The sequence below is a fragment of the Monomorium pharaonis genome, chromosome 7, assembly GCF_013373865.1.
Source record: "Monomorium pharaonis isolate MP-MQ-018 chromosome 7, ASM1337386v2, whole genome shotgun sequence".
NCBI lineage: Eukaryota > Metazoa > Arthropoda > Insecta > Hymenoptera > Formicidae > Monomorium > Monomorium pharaonis.
Genome location: NC_050473.1, coordinates 9,800,444 through 9,820,968, shown reverse-complemented (window position 1 = coordinate 9,820,968; position 20,525 = coordinate 9,800,444). Strand labels below are relative to the sequence as shown.

General features: G+C 45.5%; 1 protein-coding gene across 2 annotated transcripts in view; it reads left to right on the top strand.

Moving 5' to 3' along the window:
- The first annotated feature begins 8,630 nt into the window (after positions 1-8,630).
- Positions 8,631-20,525, top strand: part of LOC105835899 (CUGBP Elav-like family member 4) — a 569,131-nt gene continuing 557,236 nt past the window's right edge. For both annotated transcript variants that reach the window (XM_028195168.2, XM_028195157.2), the window contains exon 1: positions 8,631-10,058. The gene's annotated coding sequence lies outside the window, so the exon portion shown is untranslated. The remainder of the gene's footprint in view (positions 10,059-20,525) is intronic.

The following is a 20,525-nucleotide window of genomic DNA, read 5'->3' as shown; positions in this document are numbered from 1 at the left end:
GTAATTTATTTTATAATCGTGATCGTCAAATCAAACCGTTGGCTTTTTAATTAACTTTATTCCGCGTTTTAAGGCGTGTCGCTCAGTAATACTAATTAAATTGCAACTGTGCAGATATATCCTTTAGGAATAAATACTTTTGATGGTCACGGGAAAGTTTTGCACCGAAACATATCGCCGAACCAGCGTATATCGATCTGGCTCACATTCGGTGGAACAAACGGTAGGCGAGGGGAATGATTTTATCAACGTCGAATCAAATGCATTCGCTCGCATTGACGCACGTCCACTAAATCAAATAATCCGTGTCTACATATATCATGCGGACTTAAATCTGCACGGATACGAATCAACTGCACTGCAGTCTCAGTAATTTTGAAAATATGTTGCTGGAAATTTGTATTGCTACAGTGCTACGCGAGATAATATTCATCGTTAAAAAATAAAACGAATGTGCATAGTTGTTTGCGTGATATTATAATAATATTCGTATGTACACACCGTGAATTGACTCGTGGACTAATTTATTTATGTGCCTCGTAATTAGAAAGTTGTAATTGCAAGATTATTTCGATTAATTAGCGAATAACAAGATAAATAATTTAGCAGGGTTTAATATAATAGCTATATAAATTTCAAAATTATTTGTCTGCAACTCTCTAAACTCAACTCTAAAGTTTAATTTCTAATGGCTGATCGGACGTACTCGTATATATGTACGACATTTATAATAAACGGCAAGATGCGCAATCGCAAAAATCGTTGAACGTTGTTGGATGGTGCGTTACATAGTTGTTCCTTAACGACCGTCTGCGAGCGGCGCGGGAAAGTTTTCTTTTTGTTTCAACCTTTCACGGGAGCACCGCGGCACGAAAGTGGGAGGGCGCGAAGGGACGAGGAGAGGCCGGGCCGAGTTAGGGAAAAGGTAATGCTCGACGGTGACGAGGCTGCAACCGACACGGCAGTCTCGCAGTTTCGAAACAGCTCTCCAATTTTAATGAGACCCGTCTATTTCCCCGCGATTCTGTCTCCGTGTTACGGCTTACCTTTGTGTAATTATATTTTGATTCCCCCAGCTGTGCGCGCCGCGTCTCTCCCCGGCTCGCCTCGTTCTCTTACTACCGTCGTCTCTTATCTACCGTCCGCGCCTCGTACACCCGCGGATTTCCAGCTTCTCGTTATTGTTATCAATTTATGCCTCCTATTTAGTCCTCCCTCCCTCCCCCCCCCCCCGTCGTTTCTCTCTCGCTCGCGCCATCCCAAACGCAAGCAAACGTTACGTTCATTTCGCAACGGTGCCATTGTTCGCTCGCTGTCTCGAGACACAGTGACCTACCCTCGGTCTAGTTACTCTCCTTCACCTCGCTCTTTTTGTGGCACGTTCGTCCTTGGATTGAATTACGACTGGGAGTAAATAAAAAATAAAAAAAAAAACCAAAGAAGAAAAGGGAAAAGTACCGCTCCACCTTCGTCGACGAGAATCCGTTTTGCATCTTCTTTATTCCGGTGGCCGCTCCATTGGCCGCCACTTCGGCATCCGTACTTAATTACTGGGTAGTTACGATACTTGGGTGACCTCTCGTCGTCGGTATTCGAGAGGCGTTCCCGTCGTTTCTGTTCTCCCTTGTCCCGCTGCCAGCGTTGCTGTACGTACTAATGAGCGCGCTGAATTGTAGCTCCGAAGGCGAATAAGGAAATAATTCAGTTGTTTCGCCACAATCACGGATATTCGCGCAATTCGTATTACGACTCATTCGCGATTTATTAATCAAGTTACGTATTTTGCCGTGAAAGATCGCTCGGCTAGCTCCGCCCGGGATAAAATCGCGCGATCTCACGATTTACCGTAATCTTTAAAGAGGAAAGCGCTTGGTTCCCAGAGTGGTCAATAGATGAAGATTTCGGTGTTACTGGCAATTCAATGAGGATTCAACAAAATGGGCGCATTTTCTTTCAATTACGAGTACCTCGTCCACGGGGAGAATTTAAAGAGGATGCATTTGAAAGAGAGGAGAGAGAGAGAGAGAGAGAGAGAGAGAGAGAGAGAGAGAGAGAGAGAGAGAGAGATTCGCAGATATATATAGTATATCGATTCGAGTGATAACTACGAGTTTAACTCTCGCGAATGGTTTGCTCGTTTCAGCGTATTTAACAGCAGAGCGTACCAGAGGGCTCAGCTGCCGGGGTGGTTGGCACATGGGGACCATGGCACACGCCATTACAATGGCAACCAGCCCCCACCACCGCGACCCTTCCGCAATCTCCCTTCTCCCTCTTTCTCCTTTTGTCTTTCCCTTTCTCTCTCTGTCTCTCTTTCTCCCTCTCGTTCTCTCAGGCGCGAGGTACACGAGGGCTGTCCGTTCGTCTGTCGGTCTCCCCCGTCGCGTGCACGGACGTATGTTATCCTACTTTTTTGCCGCAGGCTCTCTACATCCGTCTCTCTTTCCGTCCTGTCCGACCGATCGATCGAGAGCACATACATCGCACTCTCGCTCATTGGGAATTGGTGAGATCATACGACAATGTTAGCGTTCATGATGAAACGTTTTATCCGCTTGTCACGTGAAAATCTGTCGACGATATTCTTTGCATGATCAAACGATTCTTATCTGCGCGGAAACTAATGCACGATATAGCGTGTAATACTACGTAAATATTAGAGAGTTGGAATAAAACAAGATTTTATTATGATTACCGAAGCTGGATTCAAAACGAAAGTTTAATATGGAACAACATACTTATAATAAAATCACATTTTTTGCGTGACAATTTTATCCATTATAATTACGAGAATACGAAGAAGAAAAGAATATAATGCCTAACATTCTTTTATCGTCGCATCGCGCTTCACTTCCGCTATGCTTCTACTCTACATATTGATAGTCTCTTGTCCTGTGTGGACATATGAAGAATACGAAAATCCATTGAGAATATAATATGCGAATAGGTTGTTCCGACGTAAACATCAGGTGAGAGAAAGAAAGGAAAGGAGCGAGGAAGCCGAGTGCCCGAGATGGTGGAGTGGGTTATGGGCGAACACTCGCGTAAGAAGGATTTGCACGATAGAAGGGGAAAGACGCTGGGGAAATAAGGTAATACCTGCGGCTTTGTCTCGATCGGGGGCAAGGAGAGTCGCTGTAAAGGAAAATACGGGGGATAAGTAGTGCTGCCTTTCTCTTCTTTCTCTCTTTCTGTCCTTTTCATTCCTCCCTCTCCCCCGCTCCTGGTCTTTCGTTATTACATCGAAAGGAGAGCAGACAGGCCGCACGGCTATTGCGCTGGTATCAAACTAAAATTACGCTCTCGCACGGCACGGAGGAGGGAAGAAGTTCAGGCCGCCCGCCGAAGCCGCCCGCCGGAAAATTCCGGGCCGTCGAACGCGAAGAATGGGAATTCCCATCGAGGCAGCGACGGGAGGTAGGATCTCGAGATGGGAAGCATAACCTGCCGCTGCATTTCCCGCCGTTCGTTGTTCCGGCGGACGCAAAATCCGCGCGCATTGCGGTTGCCAGCGGTACCGTCAGGATTCATTCGCAAGGGAACGGGAACTTTTTAGGGGTTTTTGTTGCATTCAAAACATCTTTTACCTTGAAAATTATTCTTATTTCGATAAGCTTGTACATACAGGTACAATAACATCTTGGATTGTTGAGAACAAAAATAATTAATCATTGAAAGATGAAAAGTAGTTCTTTCTGCATTTCATATAAAAACTTTGCATATATATACATATTTCATAAATATATATATATATATATATGAAAGAATGAATTAATACATACATATACAGTATCTAATATAGTTTTCCAAAAGTAAAAACTAAAATCCATTTTTCCATAAAAGGTTTAGGAATCATAAGCAATCATACTCTGTTACAATAAAACAAATAACAATTTTTATTTATATAAAATATTTTTACATATGCCATAGCGCAAAACGATAAAAGAAACTTTTTCGCTCCTGTACGACACAGGCCAGCGTTATGTGCAGATTAAAATATGTACTGAACTTTTTCCGTGCGCAGCTTTTTTTTTAAGTACCAAATAATGTTTACTGTAATTTGTATTTCAGAAATACGATGTTATCGCGTTTTTGCGCAAAACCAACGAACACTCTCGCCGTTCACTGCACGAACAACGGCTATATTTGTACGTGGTTAAACCTTAAACGTGATAATCACTGCCTACCGAAATTATTTTATACGATGCACGCGAACGGCCGAATTTTCATGCGCAACTTAAATATTAGCGTCGTCGTTTTAGGTTCGCACACACAAAGTGATTTATAGCTTAGTGCATGATATAATTGAGACTGTAGGAGGAACGTCGTACCTTCCCCGGTAGCAAGAGTCTTTTACTCCCTCGTCGCCGTCTATATTCACTCTTCAGTTTAGGACGTGCCTCCCTCTCCTTCCTCTCGCAGTCTAATGTCTTAATCTTCCGTGTGTGAAGAATTGGGCCGGGCCAAATGAAATTTGCATAGTCGTTACCAGCCCGCCTTTACCGAGGGATAGTTCCGTAGAACCGCCCCAAGCTCTCTTTTGGCTTTGAGAAAAGAAGAAGACTAGTACAATGATCCGTTTGATTGCTTAAGATAACATTCTCTCTTTCTCGTCGGTGATCCGAATCTTCAATAAGGAAAACTTTAAGAAGAACTGCACATTTTCATGACGCGCGTGTACCGCATGTAAGAGACAACGCAAGGATATAAGTGTATAAAGAAAATCACAATTTTTCCCTGGTCCATTCTTAATGCGATTACTAGAAAAAGAAGATCTTAATTTTGCATATTGTGGTTCCATGTTCCGACAGGCGATAATAAATATTTGCCATTCAATCGAATCAATCAAATTTAAGTTGCGATAAAAGTACGTGTCGCCTTACTACAAGGCGTCGTACGCTGCGGTTCTCCGAGCAAATAAATTATGTATGTGGCGAGCGCGCCAAGCGTTTCTGGATTTCCAAGTTATATCCAATGCGATAACGCGGATAAAGGACGTCACGGGGCTCTCGATCGATCTTTAATAAGCGCTCTGTTCCGCGGATAAAGATTCAGAGTAGTGTATTGCTAGGGGAAGCCATCGCGTTGTTGGAGCACACGGTAAAGGAGAATGTTGAGGGGGGGAGGGGGATGGGGGTAAAACGTAGAACGTGTTGGCTAGGTCAGGAGGTTTAGGAGCTACGGAACCGATAAGGGTCTGCCAGGCATGCTCGTTAACGACTATGTAAATTGACGGGTCTATTTATTCTAACCATCGTTATCGAAAGCGCTAGATGAAGAAATCAGAGGCCGGTAGTACGGGCCGTCGCTTCGCCGACGCTACAATCAATTACACCGATATTGCATTAAAGCGCGATTATGCCGCAATGAGAGTTTATTATTCGCGATCAAAAATATCGGATTAATTTTTGTAAACTCTTTCCTCCCTCCTTTCCCCCTCCCCTCCCCGCCTCGTTGACTGCTGCGTTTCCGTCGTTGTCGATAATATACGCGTCTCACGCCAAGCAAAATCGCAAATAAATTTAGTGCCGGCAAAATAGCTTTCTCGATAGGTACTCGATAAGAGAGTAGAAGGGAGAGAGACAGCACGGGCGCTATCATAACGCGCTGTCCAACCATTTTATTGCAATGCTAAAGTAGGTATTGATCCGAATCTAGGAGAATCACGAACTAAGGTGCTCGACGACCATCGATCCGTCGTGGGGGGATGAGATGAAGGGGGAAGGGGAGGAGGGTAATCATTTTCCGTGTCCTCCTGCTCTTCCTCCTCCTCCTCCTTCTCGTTCCCTTCCGTCGGTTATCCGAATTGGGTTCGAGGGGGTCTCGTAGCAAAGTTGGGACTAGGAGAGGACACAAACACCTCCGTTCGGGCTGCGAGGAGGAGGAGGAGGAGGAGGAAGAGGAGAAGGGTTCAGTAGGGCCTCCGCTAGCGAGGAGAGGCGAAGAAGATTGAAGGAGGAAGAAGAGGAGGAAAAGAGAGGAAGCGAGAACACCCCATGTCTCTCTCTCTCTCTCTCTCTCTCTCTCTCTCTCTCTCTCTCTCTCTCTCTCTCTCTCTCTCTCGCTCTCTCTCGCTCGCTCGCTCCCCCTTTCTCTCTCGCGCGCGCGCTCCCTCCCGCTTTCGAACGAGAGGATGCATGAGAGACTGCTCCAGACCGTGGAGAGCGGAGAGAGGGTGCTGCCTTGGGGTTCATTATTCAGGGCTATTGATTTCCATCCACCTCCTACCATCAGCCCGCCCAACGCCACCGGCGACCGTGAATGAGGGAGAAAGAGGGATTGAGCGATGGAGATGGAACGAGAGCGAGATTGACGGGTGGCTGTTCTCTCTTGCGAGCTTCCTATCTCTCTTTCTTTTCCTTCCTTAGACCCTCAACATTTCTGCTCCCAGCATGCTGCGTCAACCCACATACTGACTGACATCTGTTTAAATCGAGCTGCTCGCTCATGACGAGCCTGCGTCTTATAATATCGGTACGTTGCTTGTGGCGTCCCGATTTAATTCGTTTATCGATTGGACATTACCTCGGTAAGATCAATTTTGAAGTGGAAAATGGAAATCTGGGAACAAGTAATTGAATTTAATGCACGTAATTTTATTTTAAACATCAGATATCTACATAAAAATGAAATATAATTTGCGATTTATATGAATTTGATTAAGCACAATATGAAAAAAAAACCATCTGTGATATATATATATATATATATATATATATATATATCACAAATATAATTTTAATAGAAATTTAATTTTAAATATGTAATTTAATTAATATATGATAATAATATTACAATAGTATTAATATAATAACAGTATAATAATAATAATTGAAATATGTCGGAATGATTTTCTATACGAATCGCTTGTCGAAAATTTCTAATAGATGCGGCTCGACAATTGTCGCATAAATATAAGTGTCAAAAATCCATGTAGGATAATATTTAGTACCAAATATTCGCCTCTTTTTCTCTTTCTCTTCTGAAATTGTCTACTTTTGCAAATTCTCGCGGAGTCATCTTTGCCGATCCTTCATCTCGGATTCGGACTTCTCCGTCGTTTCCTATGGAGTTGACGGAGTTGGAGAAGAAACTTCTACCAAAACTTTCCACCCATAACGGCGGTCCGATAGGGCTCCCAAGCTTTCTCTTCGGAATTTCATGCCGTGGGTTTCCTGTTTGTGGAGGATCAGTTTGAGGATCATGGATAATACCGCAAGACCAACGGCCAATCGGTTTTATCCCTTTGTTTTCAAATCAGTATGGATAAAATATCGCGTTGTCCGCCCGACAAGAAGTTCGTGCTTTATCGTTCCCGATGATATACGTTATTAAATCTTTTCATTAAATGTATTTCATTCATAATATATACGCGGTCATTTTAACATCATGGTACATTTACAATGAATGATTATTAATTGACGCGAGGATGACAAAAATAATTGCATAACATACGAAATGATTTAATATTAATACATGAACTGTTTTATTAATAATCGCATAAAGTTATAGTCATATATAATTTTTATCGCTCAATAAATTTCGGCGCTTTTACCTTATTCATTTATCTAAAAATAAGATTATATTTATTATTTGTCACATTTATCTTTTTCTCTCTCTCTCTCTCTCTCTCTCTCTCTGTCAAACACATTTTAATAATAAGTTATTAGAATAATTAGACTGAAACGGAATGTACTCGCTGACATGTCTGAGAACATTCCGCTTTTACTACTTACATCAAATAGAATTATGAATTCGTGAAGCTTCCGACAGTTTCATTATTATATATTGAACATTTCATAGATATTTCTGCATCCTGTTAATTTATGATATCTGTATATTGTTTATTAGAATTTGTTTTGTAATTATATATATAAATATTTTTATGACTAATATATAATAAATGTATTGTGCAGCTTACTATCTCTTTACTGTAGAAAGTAATTTCGACTTGTCTTGATTGTGTGACACATTAATGTGTTTACATATCTTGTTTTTTTTATCGTACTGTTCGTATTAGTACTTGTACGTCCCGAAGACCATAAATTACATCTGAATCGCATGCAAGATCAGGCACACTTGAGATTACGATATGCACGTGTTACAATCAATTACTAGTCACAGCGTTCTCGTTTTTCTGTCTCGAAATTGATCCAGTATGCGGAAGCAGCAGCACGGGTTTGTTCTCTTTGACCGTGCCCAACGTGACGTAACGTAAAACCCCATTAGGTGTTAGCTCCTCCGTAGACGGTTAAACCGTTACTCCGTTCGTAGGTGGAACGAGTCGCGCCGATGGTATTGGTAGATGAGATATATACGTAGTCAGTACTGACGAGAAAGAGAGCGAGTGAGCGAGCGAGCAAGAGAGAAAGAGAAAGAGAGAGAGAAAGAGAGAGAGAGTGAGAGGGAGGGAGGGGGAGGGAGAGAGAGAGAGAGAGAGAGAAAGAGAAGCACACTGGCGCGCAGGGTTGTACTGGCACTGTGTGTGCCTATAGGGATTGCAGCCGCCGCGGGCGCCGGCGCGAAACCGTCGCTCGCGAGACCACCTCCGCGTGGTGGGCTCATGACGTCAGCTATTCTCAGTGTGCGGAGAGCGACCGCAGTGTACACCATCTCCACGTTTTGGTAAAGGAAGCGGCGTCGTTTGCCGGAGTGCACGAGTTGTATATCGTCGTTGATCGTACACGACGATCAGCTGAGACACGCAGCTTGTTGTAGCTTTCTCATTATCCCCCCTCCCCCCTCTCATTCCTCTCCGTCGTCGTCATCATCCTCCGTTTCGTGATCCGGAGGGATCTGCGGACGATACCTGGACACGTTACGAGGATCCCGGTGAGAGAGGACGCGTCGTCGTCGCCGCCAGCCGCCAGCAGCCGCTTCGACGAAAACCCGCGCGATTTTCTTCCCGCGGCTGGCCCGGCGTCCGCACGTCACTCTGCTCCGAAGTGACGCGGACCTTTCTCCTTGATGTGTACGACGACGACGACGAGGCGGAGGACGGTCGGTAGCCACGCGAACGACGCTCTCGCCGGCGGTATCAGTGTCTCAGAGTCGAGTGACACCTAGCACGAGGAGCATTCGTTGCGGGGACAACGGGGTGGCGAGTTATTGCGAAACGGTGAAATTTCCCCCGCGTACCGGTGGTGGTGGTGTTATTGATGTTTCGCTCGTGACGTTGGTGTTGAAAACGTAACGAGTACTGACCACGCGCGCGCGCGACGTCGCTGTACCTCTCTGAATTCGAACCGCGAGCTTACGATTCAGTGTGCTGTTTTTTTTCCCCCCTCTTCGTTTCAAGACACGAGATTCGCTCCTTAATCCGGGGCTGCTCCGCGCGTGATTAACTCGTCGTTTTCGCAGGGCCCAGGCCGAGGCCCGGTTCTCAGGATCTCGGGGATCGGGGACACGTGGAGTTGGATCGGATCGCTCTTAGCTCACGTGGTCGTCGGACTGCGTGCCGGCGGCGCTCGTGGTCGTGCTACCCTCGCGTACACTCCGCGCGTAGATTTAGTTTAGACACGTCGGCCGTGTGTGATTCGCACGCGAGTAAGTAGAATTCCCCTCGCGCCTCCGTGACTCCGGTACTCGATATTCATGGTGCCTCTGGGCATCACGCTCGACGTTAATTCGCACGTGAACGTGAACTATATCCGGTGAGTGTTCGCTAATTGTGTCGAGGACAGGCGTGTTTCGTTTGTGCGCGACGACGACGACGACGACGACGACGACGACGACGACGACGACGACGACGCGTTTTCCGTTCCGCCGTCGACGAACGAAGCGTACATGTCGCGAATAGAAGGAGAGGGATGACGACGCACGACCATCGCGACCATTCCGTCGAAGGGGACAACGTGGACACGTTGGAAGCGAACGACTCGTGAGCGCGACTGTGTGACCACGACTGTGTGAGAGGAGAGACACGGGCGGCTCACTCGTCGGCTTACGACTCTTCGTGGGACTTCCGAGATCCGCTGGTACGCGGAATCAACCAGGCAGCGTGGAGCGCTCGGCGATTGTGTGGCCGCGCGCCGCGGACCTCTATCTCTATCAGCCAGGTATCGAGAACGTAGTCCAAAAAAGATTCCATTGGCGGTCTATGCGCGCGACACACGCGTCATTTTCATTAATTTCCGTAAAGTCTAGGTGCAGTCCCTATAGAGATAGAGTTGTATTATTTTCATGTAATTATAGGTACAGCTTCTAATAGTTTTTAAAATAAGAACACACATGTACACGCTGTTTATAAAATTATGAAGAGCAAAGCTTCTTCATATCTAATTGTCTAGTAGAATTAGTGTGTGATTAACAATTAGGCGATCCGTAATGGCATGTGCCTTTTAAATTACTCGTAAAGTATTTTGTTACTCTGCTTCCTTCAGTAGAATCAGTAGAAATGCTTGGGTCTACGTGCCCGAAATGGCAGTGGGATGTTATTTTTCCGCGGGAAGAGCTACTTTGCATCGCTCGCTGTATATCTATTTATGAAGGGCGCGAAGGATGGAAATGAAAAGGGATAAGTTATTGCGTAGATACTTGACACGATTTATGCTCCGTGGGCTAGCCTCGTTTTAATATCCGCCGGCTCGCACGAATTTTACATTTTCTACCTCCACAATTTTACATGACGGCGCGAGCCTCGAAAAAAGATGGCGAAGAACTTCTCGCGGTATGTCGGCCCATTCTTCAGTGACTGCAGCTGCGAGCTTTCGCCGCTTCGCGGGTGCATTCTTGCACCGCCGTCTGCGGGAGCATATTCCAAGTATGCTCAATAAGATTCATATCCGGTGACAAAGGGTGTGCTATTTTTCCGTGACATTGCATGCTTTGAACGTTTTTGAGCGAAACGCGTATTTTTCACGAGTCCGGGGCGTAATGCACGGGTATGTCTTACGACGATAATGAATTTTGCCAATATTATTTTACGAACAACGTTATTACGTGGATGTTCCGTTTGTAAAAATAAGATTTTCAGCAAAACTAATCCTGACGATATTCTAATGGTATATATCAGTGGTATATTTCCATATTTCGCGTAAATACTGTGGGCATAAAATTCGTGCTCCGAAAGGGAAATGGCTAAGTGGGAGAGCTGGGAAAAGTTTAAAGGTTACAGATTTTCGGTCAGATTGAGCAACGTGGTAAGCTATCTTCTTCGGTGCTTCCGAGCAGTGGTGGCGGGAGGTTTACGGATTTCCGAAGGAGCTATATATATATATATATATACATCCTCGCGGTGGAAATTGCAGGATAGGAACGAGAGAATCGGTTCGGCAGCGGTCGATTAAATTTTCGCGTTTTTTCGTCGCGTCGTGTACACTCGGCGCCCGGTGCTACTTGAGTTTTGGTTTTGGCAGCCACCAAAAGTGTTTCCTTATATTTGCAATCGAGGCAGGTTACAGCCTGACCCGAATCCTTAAGCCAGACCGCGGTCACGGGATGCCTCGGTGAGCAGGCACGTAGTAACCTACACGCCAGGCTGTGCCAGGAGCGTCTTCCTTCCTTCCTCCTTTTTCCGCTGTTCGGTTTATTCCATTCTTTCCCATGGCCCCTCGTCTGAAACTTTGCCTCCGAAACGGCCCGCTCCTCACTCTACGCTTCGCTAGAATACTCGATATAAAAGCGGTCGAATCTAGATATTATATGAGCCAAAGGAAAGTTTGAAGCAAGTATGGAATAAGCGTATCGAATGAAAATTCTGCACCCGCCGATATTGTCTCCCCGTATCAAAATTCGCTCTTTCCCCGCTACTTCAAATATTTCCGCGAGAAATGAGGAGCTCTTATTTAAATGGGACTTGACGTTGTACTCTTTAACATCACATTGTTCTCTAGCATTTTACAGCAAATATATATCGGATTCGTTATTTTTACGAAATCTTTAGACTTTTACAAAATATCAAATAACGTGCTTTACCACAGAGAAAATCTCATTCGTATTATCCCCCTGTTCTATCCTCTCTCTAGTTGGTTTTTTTTTTTTTGTAACGTAACATATCCCGCCGCAATACTTGAAGGGGTCTTCAGTATTCCGGACGCATTTCCGACGCGATGTTGGTAAAGAGTCGCACTTGTTGGCGTCCAGGGACATAGAGACATTGGACATGGAACACCGAAGAGCCGGTAGAGAAAAGGTAGTAGTGGTAGAGGGCGAGGATCGCACTCGGAGGGACACTGGAAAGCGAAGCGAGTGTGCGGTGGTCAGCCTGGAGGGTCTCTTGGGAGATTTCTGGACCGCAGTCCTAAATCAGGTTTCATTCCCCTGGCGAGTCTCTGGCACCTCGGAACCCTTTCTCTCTTCCTTTCTCGCCTCTTCCCCCCCCCCTCTCTCTCTCTCTCTCTCTCTCTCTCTCACGTTGAACGTGCTCGCGATATATCGAACAAAGCGTACTCGCTGCAACTGTTTCTTTTTTCTAAGTCTGACAATTTTCCTCTACGTGTCGAGTGGCGTCAAGCGTGGAAGACGAAGCATAACCCGATCCGAAGAAATGCTCAAACATCACGACGTAGATTCGACGATCAGTCTTCTACTATTTCGACTCAATTTTTCGAAATGGACCAAGAAGAACGTTCATTCTCGCGGACTAGCTTCGCGGTCGTGGTATTATCTCGCGTGTGAACGTGTAAAGTCGAAGGTAATGAGAACTATCGCTATATAGCGGGGGATGATTGTTCGACCGGGAGATCTGTACTAGGCACATGCATTATCACAAACGATATCGCGGTAGCGCAGGCGTGGGTTACATACACACACACACACACACACACACACACACCAACGCAACACGTTCGAAGACACGTGCGCGTAATAAGATAGCGAGAACACGCTCGGATCCGAGACATTGCAGGAACGAAGGGAGGTAATTTCTCGTCTTGTGCAAATAACTTCCTCAATCTTCCTCGGTCTTATCGACAGCTTTGCAGAAGGTGGAATTAATCCCGCGCCGCATTTATAAATTCCCCAGGAATTAATAATAATTTGCAGAATTACTTTTGCATGTCTTCTCTTTATTATCACACGTAGTTACGTACATGCACGAACAAATGATACTTTATGGCTGGCGCTAATTAAATTAAAAATATTTAACAGATTAAATTAATTGAAATAATACATGCGTCGGGACATACAAATTAATTAAATTATTTATATCGCACGTATATCTGCGAGCGCAGAGTTGAGAGGCGGAGATAGCAATTTTCGAAACTCGCAGAACAATCCTTGGCACGCGTGTGTCAAAATGTTTCACGTGCGCTCGCAAAGTGCCGCCGTCATACATTCGCGGGCACGAGGGGGGGAACCGAGGATCCGCCTTTGTACTATTACGGCCGGGACATTACAGAAAGAGATACTCGCGCTTTCTCTGTGCTCCGTATGCAACGACTACGACGACGACGACGACGACGACGACTACGAGGAGGACGACGACGGCGACCTACGCCGTTACGCCCATAAACATAGATCAAGCTCAACAATGGCCCGCCGGTAAACGTATTGACATTTTATACTTCCCACCGGGCGCGCTGACTGGTCGCCTCCGCGTACCGTCGGTGTGTTACTCAAACTGCGATACCAGGACAAACTGCAGGATACGCTGTCCTCGCCGCGATTCTACGCACGACGAGATGCTAATGGACGAGAACGATACGGCGGGCAGATTTATGAATCGGTCGCGATCGAAGGCGAGCTCGAAGTGTGTCGTTAGTTTACGGATTCGCGACTCGCGGAAATCGAGATCGGAACGGGCGAAATAAAACTGCAACTCTGTAACAAGATAAACTGACGTCCCGCTTCTGGACGACGTATACATGTACTTTCCGTTCGATCTTTTTAATATTTCTCAACGTCAAATATTCAAGGCACATATTTTTTTTCAAGTCGTAAATTTTTCTCGCGACAGTATCGTGTGTTTACTATTTGTTAATCATTTACTCAATTTACCCGCGCCCGTCTGTAAAAGCTCGTGTAATCTCAATTGGGCATTCCGTGCTATTATTTTGCGTAAGCGGCGCTAAATCAGATTGATGGCCGATAATCCCCGTGCCTCTCTCGACGCAAGGGAAGATACCTCGCTGAACGCTTGTTAACCCGATTCTAAACCATATGGCTGATATTGGGTTAATATGGTGAAAGTTCGCGGAGGGAACTTCTCATAGAAGTGTGTTACGGGAACAGCGACGTCTGTACGTAACGCTGCGTTCTACTTAGGGCACGTGATATTAAAGCGAGTAGATAAGGGCTGCGCATAGTCAGACGCGGCGCATGTTTCTGCGCGACGTGCGTCGCCTCATTCATCTTTTTCTTCTTCTTGCCGGGTTTTTTCCCAGTCACGTCATATTGTCTTTGTAAAACTTTCATTTCTCAGATGTCACACACGGTTGTCATATGTTCGCAATATATCTCTGCGACGACACTTCGATGACATTTCGAAAGAAAATTCAAGCGTTATCTATTTTCCATTCGGGGAATAAAGTCTGTTACAAGCGAATATTCATTAGGGCTGCCATCCCTCTCGCGCGTAATTTTAAATAATCACGCGAAATGTTACTTGGGCGCCAATATGTTGCGAATGTTAGCGCAAGATTGCGTCATTATAAACCTCCCTTAATCTCGCACGGAAGGAAAGGTAACCTGCGCTAGAGCGGAGGGTTAAATATTTATCACAGTCACGCGCACCGCATTATTCACGCTAGACCTTCGGGCATGGTGTTACTTCTTTGATAGACTTAATTTAGAAATAACAGGATTCCAACTCACGAATGTTTAGGAAACACTCTTTAATCGATCATTTTACTCGCGCGAGAGTGCGTTATCCACGAGATGCATCTCCTTGCTCTGTTTAATACGGTATTTTCTTTCTTACACTTTTTTTTTTCACACAAGAAACATTTTTTATATAAAGATTTTAAGATATCGCGCACGCTCGCGACAGCGTCAGCAGAGGGATGGAAAAACGGATGAACGAAGGGTTGCGAAAAGCTCTTATCCGTGTAGACACGAACGCGAGAGAGCTCTCACACATCAAAAGCAATTTGTATGATTATACGCATGATACCTTGAATGCACCTTAATCAAATATGATATACTACGTCGCCTACGTGAAATGAGGGGAAGGATGTCGCGGGAAGGATCGACGCGCGCGTGTTTAAACGCAGCGAAAAATTTTCCTCTCACCCGATCCAACGTGATGCACTGTATATAACGCCACAAAGAAATCACGTTGCCCTTTAACGTTACGAAAAGCACGAAAAATTGCATCCTCCAAGTACTGTATTTGCATTCTATTACCATTTCTTAAAGAGAGAGAGAGAGAGAGAGAGGGAGAGAGGGAGAGAGAAAATTTCTCTTAGTGGAAACAAGTATTACATTGGTTTCTCGATGCAAATATTTGAAAATACGTAAAGTGATATTTGTCGCAAGTCGCTTGATTTATGATATTGTTCACGATACTATCTTCATTCGGAAAACATGAATTGCTAAACGCGGAAAAGATGCGAGGATTACGAAAGTTTTTGTCAGCTGCCTCTTGTTATTCGCGATAAAGGAGGAGCATTTGTGTTGCCGTTTATTTCGGCAGGATTTGATAAAAATCTAACCAATGCGTTACGATAGAATAATGCCTGGAATTTTTGGGATAACGTATCGCGTATTATACCGGGACCGGCTGTAAAACTGTGACAACGGCAGGTGACGGAGGAAAGTTTTCTTCACGCCGTGTGGCCCTTCAGCTGTTCACGTCGGATCCGTTTACGCCGGTCGGGGAAAATGTTTTCGAATACCACAAGTTGGAATAGGCTGCCGTCGACGGTGGAAACGGTGCCAAAATCTCAAGAGAAACGCCGCCCGCGTTTCCCTCCTGCCTTTGGCTCGACGTATCCTCCCTTTCCGACCGCCTCTCACCTCGCCTCGCCCCGCTCGGCCTCGCCTCGCTTTGTTATGTTAATTGTTTCAAACTCGGGGCATCATCGCTACGTTTATTTTCCATTCTCGTCGCCTTCCTGCCTCCCTTCCGCGCGGCACACACTCGCCGGCCTCCGCCGGCACAAAGCCTCGTTTTCGTCCTGGGCTATTGAGCCACGAAGAATACGCCCTTTGTTGAGCAACATCCTCCTTTCGGATATCACTTCTGATGGTCGTTTAATCATATTTTATTCCCCAAGGAAATACCGCCCTTTATATTTTATCGGAATGTAATGTATCTTGGATTTCACGTTTATATTTGGCTCGCGCGATATAAAACGCGTGAATTCGAAATCACTTTGTGCGCCGCCGCGATATACAGATGGTAGGGTTGCGTACGAAAAGGCACAAGATTGTATAAATCGTATTCGCGCAAACACTTCAGATTCCAATCTGATCCCTTTGTTTGACTGCAAATGCGGTTTTTTTCTGTTCTTTTTTTTTCCTCATTCGTTTGGAATTGTCACGGTGGCGCACCCGCGGCACTCTATATATTTTAATGCCCACTCTCTGGAATGCGGATGAAACAGTTATTACAGTTTTAATTAAACGAAAATCATATCATTCCATACATACTTGATAGTAGTCCAGTTGCTGTGGGACCCGCTGATGCATTCAGCGTGTAGCTGCCATAGCGCGCCGCTCAACATCCCCGATGGTTTTCTGTTTCAAATATTGTATGGCTACTATCCTTCGGGAGGTCACCGCTGCCAACTTTCGTAGCGGCTCGGCGAGGATCGTTGGTACGCAATTTTTGTTCTCCGTTTGCAACGGGAACGGTCAGTTTAAATGAACGCGCGAGAAGCGCGTTATTGGATACGAAAAATATTAAGCGTGCCGCATTCATTATAAGATGTATGTCCCATTGAAATTCTCATATGTCGTAGGGTAATATTCATGGCAAACCGCAAGTATTGAAGGAATTTTGTATGTAGCATTCTGGAATATTTTATGTACGCAAAATATGCCGGCAATGGGTCTTTCATCTTTGAATAGGCATACCTCGATATCTTTACGTATAGGAAGGCCTCGGCCGCGGTATGTGGAGTACGGGAGGTATTTACGTTACGGCCATAAATTCAAACGACGTCTCAAAACGAGGTTAGAAATACGTTAGAGACCGTTTTCACATGCATACCGTTTTTCCTCTCGTGCGTAAAACCGACTGAACTATTTTCCTTCGATTCTAAAAGCCGTTGGTTTATTTCAAACGATATTGTAGAAGACCGAAGTTGGACTTAAAAATATTAGAAATATTAATCGGACAACGTGGATATGACGGTAATATTGTAAACAAGCTTTAGTATTTAGAACTTGCGAGTTTGGGCTTCCGAGATATATTATCGGCATGAAACTTAGAGATGGCTAAACAAGATCCTTTGTTACGAGGACGTAAGATTTAATAGCCCTGCGACCAGACGAGGCTAGGACTCACGTCCTGTGTTCTCACGTTGTAGCTTGTGTTCGGTAGCCGCGTTATTTAGCAAGATACACCAAACCCAGGTGCGCTTGTTCCTGTTGCTCGTCTCGTTAATTCGAATTCTGGCTTCTTGGACGAAACTGTGCCGTAATTTGAAAGCTTCGTAACGGGCTTGCGGAGCCTTAGTAAGGTGTAGTATTCGGTCAGTCGGCTTCCTCACAGTCTTCTCGCAAGGTCACGTTGTCTCTCTTCGGCTTCTCTTCCTTCGGATCGTCTTTGCCTCTCTCTCTCTCTCTTGTTTTCGAAGAGTAAGGGAGATGGATAGAGCGAGCAGCTCCTTTGGTCTTTCCCGTAAGGGACGACCGCAGGATCTCGGGCGGACTATCGACTTGGTTTAGGATCTGCCTGTGCGGGAGAAGGGCAAAGGAAGACCAGGGTTTGGTTGGTAGTCTGATGTTGTGTAACGGACGGCCTGGCTAACACCAAAGATGTCAGCACAGCATAATATTATCCGGGATGCCTCACAGTTCGGAATTTACTCCGAAATACATAAGCTGGTGGTTAGCTAATACCGGCGCCTCCTCGACCTTTACATCCTAGAAGTTGCTTACTCGTGTTAGGGGGAGAGGAGAAAATAGTCTACCCTCTCGATATTCGCCCATCTCTTGCATAATTGATCACGACGGCATAGCGAAAACAGCTCGGCGAAACTTTCGTGACCGGTCGCGACGTTACGTGTCGTATGGGACTTAGTGCGTATCGTGAAGGATGTAATATTGATCCTTTCTATTCAGTTCAAGCCGGAATTGCCGTTCCGTCGCGAGAAATGTAATCGGTCCTGTATATCCGCCCTGTCCCCCCATCCATAGGTAGGCTGGCAGAGGTGTTAGGATAAAACTGCGAATTATTGGAAAGCGGGAATGCGGGTTTGTTTCGAAGCGACGTGTCGGGCGTAAGAGTGCACGCAGGACGTATTATCTCGCCCGCAGTTCAATAGAATGGACCGAAACAAAGGGGGCCACCGGGCAAAATAATGCCGACGTTCAGGGGACCAGGAACTAACTGAGAAAAGGGATCTTGGTGCCATTGTGTGTACGGGCGCATAGATATTTATAGATGGCAAACGCGCGTGTTGGTAAACGCGTGAGACCGTGTGAGTGGAAAATGAGAAGGACTACGTGAGGGTGCTACCCACAAGGAGTGGAAACAATGGTAGAAATAAAATGAAGCTTAGGACCCGGAATAGGGAGCAATTGCGAAGTAGAGAGAGAGAGAGAGAGGGAGCTTGAAGATCGGAACGTGCTTTTATTCGAGATAACACGAGAAGGAAATAGAGCCGGAGTTAAATGAAAGGAGGCGAAAGCTAGAGCCGCGAAAAACAAAACTCTCGACTCCCTCTTTGATTTTTCTTTTATCGCGACTAAACTAGATATTACCTTTGAGACGAAGGGAGCGAAGAATAACGCGAGTAACAACTTTTTAATTCATCAAGTCGGATATAATGAGCAACATGCCATCCATTGTACAGCGCGCATCGATTGTATGAATTGAATCGTTACCCTCGAACATTAGTTAGGAATCAAGGTGTGCGGCTGCAAGTGGCGAACACGGTTTACGTGCCGTGGCGCTTTGCTTTCAATTCCACTTTCAAACTTTTCCACCCGCCACACGCCGCTCTCAAACAAACCGTACCGAACCGCCTATTTGTTTCTCGTCGGGACACGACATTCGTGCGGCATGTTTTAATGCGGCAAGGAGATATTCTCGGACACGCACGCGTTCGACTTTATTATCATTGTCAGCGCATGTTGCGATACTTCGCACACCATCATCGGAATTTCGATGACGGAGCTTCCATTCGCGAATAATAGAAATTTGTTTATTATAGATCTCTTATTATCTTATCATCGGGGCATTCGAAAAATAAGTAATCACGGCAAGCTGATGCTTATCTGCTCTCATTGTTATCTTAGAATAGAAAGTTTTATTTCAGTACAATTAAGTTAAAAGAACATTGATGATTGCGCAAAGACACGAGGAGATAGAATAAACGCGAGAACACGTGCAGAAGTAAAGCCGGACGACGACCCCGGTCACCCCATATAAGCTATCCTCCTCCTCCTCCTCCTCCTCTTTCCCCCCTGCCCACGTCACTGACATAACCATCCTTGGCTCCGATCAATCTGGCGTCTGCTCTGCCATCGTCGCCTTTGGCTTCCACTATGTGCTACTCTGCGTCCGACCGAGGCAAGTACCCGTCGTACATCAATGTGTCTCGAACCCACTATGATGATCAACTGTCAAAATCGGTAATCTGCAAGCGGCGTTCCTATCCGTCCACGAAATCGATGACGGATGTTAGGGTCGGCCAAAGATATTACTAAGGACATCCGTATATAAGCGACCGAGATATGCAGATAGATTGCTGTGTAGGTCTGGCGACATCGACTTAATCATCTTCGACAGCGCTTCATCGAGATATATTACCCACGAATGTGAAGTCAATATGTTTTTTGTTTAGTTTAACGATATGCGTGTTACAAAAACACACTGGTCGTGCAAAATAAAAAATTCTACATCTTTCAGTCTTCTGTGTTTTAAGTGTTTTTTTTTCTAATTATTTTTCTTAAAATTTGTTTTACGTACAAATACGATACAATACAAGTGACAGAATTTTTCTCTGTGATCTCTTGCGAAACGCTATTTGAACTGTCTATCAGATGGAAACGAGACCACGATTAAACCGCAGAGAACGTCGTACGTTTTCCATTAGGAACCTCTATCGTCCGCAATGCTTCGATAATGTCTTCGAAGTGCGATCGTTCATTTTCTCGGGGCGCGCGGGTCAGATATTCGATAAAAATTCGTCCGATCCCGTGTGAGTGCGGCCGCGTGCAGTTTGCTAGCACGATAGCGCGATTTCATACGCGTTTGCAGTTGGTGCGAGGCCAGACCGACGTCGGGGAAAGGTTGGCTGGCCAGCCAGCCCGGCCTGCCGCAGTTGGCCATCCGTGAAGCGGCAGTTCGCTTTTTGGCCGGTGCGACCGGACAGAAATGTTGTTTAGCTTGATTGAACTTTCGCGGTACCGGAGGGTTGACTTTCAAAGCAACGGGGCGCAGTTGCTGTCTGTACTGCCACCGCCTATCC